Consider the following 4,493-nt stretch of genomic DNA (forward strand, 5'->3'; position numbering starts at 1 on the left):
CTTTGTTGATTGAATGCATATTGGGGAAGAGGGAAGGAGGCATCAGAAAGTGACTCCCAGGGATCTAGATTGTTTTCCTAGGAGGATATGGACCACAGGACGTGGACCAGTTTAGGATGCGGTTGGAAATACACATCTGGAACCAAGGTAGAAAGTCTAGAAATACATTTGAAAGCCATCAATGACTAGGTGGTAGCTGGTATTATGAATTCACTATGTTCACCACTGTTTACTCTCTCTCTGGGAAAGCTGACATGGACTTGCTCTCAGGCGCTTATCGACTAGTGGGGAAAGGTAAAACATTTAATAAATGATTTTTGTAAGAACTGTGATGGGTGGTGTTATGATCAAGGAAATAACAGAATATCTAACCCAATTTAGGGCTTCCCAGGTAGCTCAGATGATAAAGAACCTGCCAATGCAGGAGACTTGGGTTCAGTTCCTGGGTTGAGAAGATCCCCTGGATAAGGGAATGGCAACCCACTTCAGTATTCTTGCCTGGAGAATCCCATGGACATAGGAGCCTGGGGTCGCAAAGAATCGGACATGACTGAGGGACTAACACACAATCCAATTTAGAGTTCAGAGTCTGTCTGACAAAGTGGCATTTTACACTTGACTTTAAGGATGAGTCAAAATTAGGAGAAGAAGAGCAATTCAAGCAGAATGGATTCTACATCAGGGTACACAGCGTGTAGTAGAAGTAAGCAAGAGCAAGGGTGCACAGGGCCTGGTAAGCCTCGACAAGGAATTTAGACTTTTAAGTCAGGAGTGTCTTGATCAGGCTTGAGTTCTAGAAAATTCATGGTGGCTGCACTGAGAGAGTGACACAGAAAGGAGTGAAACTGTTTGCAAGATTCAGTGGGAAGGCTTTTAGTGGCCTGGGTGAGACTGATGGTGATATGCCAGATTTGATTTTTTTTTATATTAATAGGAACTCTCAAAGAGACAGAAATGACCTCTAAGAAGCTCTGTTAAAGGTGGGGAATTTTTTGGCTCCTGTAACCAAATCATGGAAATGCAAGGAAGCCACTGGCCCTGTCACAGCTGGTTTGGGGAATGGCATCCTGCCATCTCTTTCTATTTTTATTCTTATCTTTGGAAGTTAGCTGTTCACTCTTTCAGGCCTGGTTACATGACCTGTTGGTGGCTGTGAAATCATGTCTTTGCAGCGTCTGATGAAACCAAGGAGTCCTGCTCTTTGTGATTCAGAACAGCTTCAAAATGTAGGGGCCCAGGGAAATCTGTTTTTGACAAGGCTTGGATCATATGCTTACATCTGGGCTCATCTCTGGATGCAATGGGAGAAGTACTGTGTCTAAGGGATGTGCTCTCATCAGTGGTCAAGGAGGTAAGTACTATCACCAGATAAGTAGAGGGGAGTTTGGGGGCAGTCCTGGGCAGACACAAAGGCATGACAGAATAAACTGAACTTGGTGACTGATTGAGATGATTGATTGATTGTGGAGGAGGGGCAGGAATGAGCCAAGGAGGGCACTTTGGAGATTTTCATTTGGGGTGATAGGGAGATTTCTAGTTGAGGGCATTCTCTTGAAAAGAGTAGAAGCACGTTTGAAGTAGAAGACATTGAGTTCAGATCTGTACCTGGGATATGTTGAAGAGCACATGGAACCTCCAACTTGAGATGCCCAGTAAGAAGCCTGGTGCACAGGAGAAGCAACTGAGCTGGACAGAGACTTGTGAATTGTTAGTGTTGAGAGAGTCCTTGCAGCCCCAAGATTGGAAGTGATCTTCCAGGGAGAATGCAGACTGAGAAAAGAGGTGGCTGAGAAGGAGTTCTGGGGAGCACCAGCATCTGAAAGTCAGAAAAAAGAAAGAGTTTTTTCTGGAGTGGTAGGAAGGAGGAAAGCAGGACAGGATCCTAGTGTTATATGAATTCTGGTTCACCATGGAGGGAAGAACTGTCAAAGAAGGATCAAAAAGCTGGTGGCAAAGGATGAGAGAGAAGATAACACATTCCAGTTCATGATGTCTCCAATGCTACATGAACCTATTAGCTGACAAAACAAGCAGTTTGTCACAGCTGCCAAAATGGGTTCTGGGAAGGAGGGAGCGGGAAGAGTACTGGGATTGATCAGGGCAGCCAGAGGAGGCAGGGTTTAAGTAGATTCTAAATAATGAGTAAGATTTCAATAGCTGGACAGTGGGAGTCAGGGGAGGAATTCCAGGTTGGGGGGTTTCATAAACAAAGGAGGAAACACAGCAGGAAACTTCAGGAGATATGCTTAACGTTGAGAACTGATGAAAAGTCATTTTAGGAGGGTGAGCTCAGGCCAGTGGGAGAGGGCCTTGAATGCCAAGCTAAGACATCCAATAATCAATTGTAGTTAGTAGGGAGCCTCCAAAGATTTTGACTATGCCCTATAAGGAATTGTCTTGTGTTATTATATTTTCCCTTTCACAGCGTCCCTGTTACATGCATATATTTCTCTCCTATCACATTGTTCCTCCCCTTGTTGACTTTGTTTTCAAGAACATTTGGTGTGACTGACACTTCTTGAATGTCAGAGTTGATCTGGACCTATTCAGAAGCTTTCTCCAACAGGTAGTTCAGTTTTCTTTTCCTCCATCCTATTACTTCCAGTTACATCCCTCAGGGACTATGTGAAACAATTCCATGTTCTCCTCATGTTTATGTTCTGAGGATGCTTATAGAGTTTCCACATTCCCTCTGCTTTGAGCTTAGCCAAGGTATACATGTTTAATTCTTTTAATCTCTCCCCCTAAGTCACTCCCTCTGGCCTCTTAATCATCCTAATTGCTCTTCTCTGAATGGCAGCCAACTCAGTGTGTGCCTCTTCCCTGTGAGGCCATGAGGAACATACTATTCCACGTGTGGCCTCACTAGACCCATTTATTACCTCCCAGTTTCATCATCTGATGGTTGGGCATGTGAGGCTGTTCCTCTCTGCCCTGCCCCCTTCCCACAGCGCACCCTGGCCTGGGTAAATCCCTTATCTCGACAGGTTCTCTTTCATTTCCAGGTGGCCTGTTCCAGAGCTTGGAACCTGTGTTTGTTCTCCCCCAAGCTCCCATCCCTGCTGGCTTCTTCCCTGGGAAGGTGGCCTGGGACCAGGCCAAGGATCTATGGAAAATTGCAGCTAAGCTTGCATAAGTAAACCTTGGAAGAGGGGAGGCTGAGGAATGCCCAGAATGGAAGGATGCTGCGGCCTGTCCTGAGCTTTCCAGCCTGCCGAGCTATGAGCCTTCAAGAAGGTGTGACTTGAAGCAGCTTCTCTGTTTCCAATTATCCTTTTTATCTCTGCTCTGGCCCCTCTTGTTACCTAAGTGTTTTCATAGCTCTCAGCCATTACTGTTTAGCTTTGGGAGGATAAACGTGAAACCAAACAAATTATAAATATCCTGTTTCAAGATGTGTTATCACTCTGTGAATAGAATCCCCCAGAAGCCTGAGTCTTTTGAAAGCTCTAGTCTTTTTTTTTTTTAAGCCTTGGGAAAAAATCCTCTGCCGCTCTAAGGATGTGGTGGCAGAGGTTAAACTGCCTTTGAGAAAGTCAAATGTTTGGATTTCAGTGAAGGTTGACATGGAAACCCACCTGAGGCTTCCTCAGGCTTCTTGGGAGGAAATAAAACCCGAGATGGACATTCTTGTTACAAGAGGAAGAGCAGCTTCGTGGGGCAGCAGGTGGGGACCCCCATGTAATGGGGAGTTGGAATTGAAAGCCAGAGAGGGCACAAGGGGTGCGTGTGTGGGAGCCGGGAGCTGGCTGTTCTGGGACTTGTCAGGGCTGCAACTGGAAAGTTGATTTTTATTTTGTGAAGCCCTTCCTGTGAGCAGCTTGATAAACAGCAGCGGCGGTGGGAGCCCCTGGGGATGGCGGCTGGGGGCGCCCTCCTCTTGGGGCCCCACCGCCCCTCCCGCACCAGTCTTGCCTCCTGACTGGTGACTGCAAATCCTAGTGAAGCGTCTCTCGCACCTCAGGGTTAATTGCTTCAATCATGTCTGCACGTCGTAGGTTGAAAATCTACGTGAAAACCACAGTGGAAAAAAGGTGTTTTTTGGTTTTGTTTCCTTTTTTTACTTTTTGTTTTTCGGGATTTGTTTGGCTTTCGGGGATACTGGGGCGAGGAGGAGAAGAGTCGAAAGGGAGAGGAGGAAAAAGAACACGTGAAGAGAGGAGCTTGCAGGAAGAGGAAAGGGCATACCCTGCTGGCTATCTCCTTTTCTTTGATTCCTCTCCCACTGCCCACTGCTGGCCAGGGGAACCAGGGGGACCAGGGGTGCCAGGCTCATGGGATGGACTAACCCTTGCCCTCTAGGAGTCTTAGACTCTTCACCTCTCTACTTTGGGTACTTGTGGCTGCCCTAGAAATCTTGAGGACCTTTCTCTTAGGGATTTTGAAGGCCTCATCCTTCGACAGCCCCTGTCTCCTGCAAGTCTGAGTTATCTGTTCAGTGGAGGGTTGTGAGGATGCCCAGTTCAAGTTGAACCTCAGATCAACAGGGACTA

The sequence above is a fragment of the Capricornis sumatraensis genome, chromosome 18 (assembly GCF_032405125.1).
Source record: "Capricornis sumatraensis isolate serow.1 chromosome 18, serow.2, whole genome shotgun sequence".
NCBI lineage: Eukaryota > Metazoa > Chordata > Mammalia > Artiodactyla > Bovidae > Capricornis > Capricornis sumatraensis.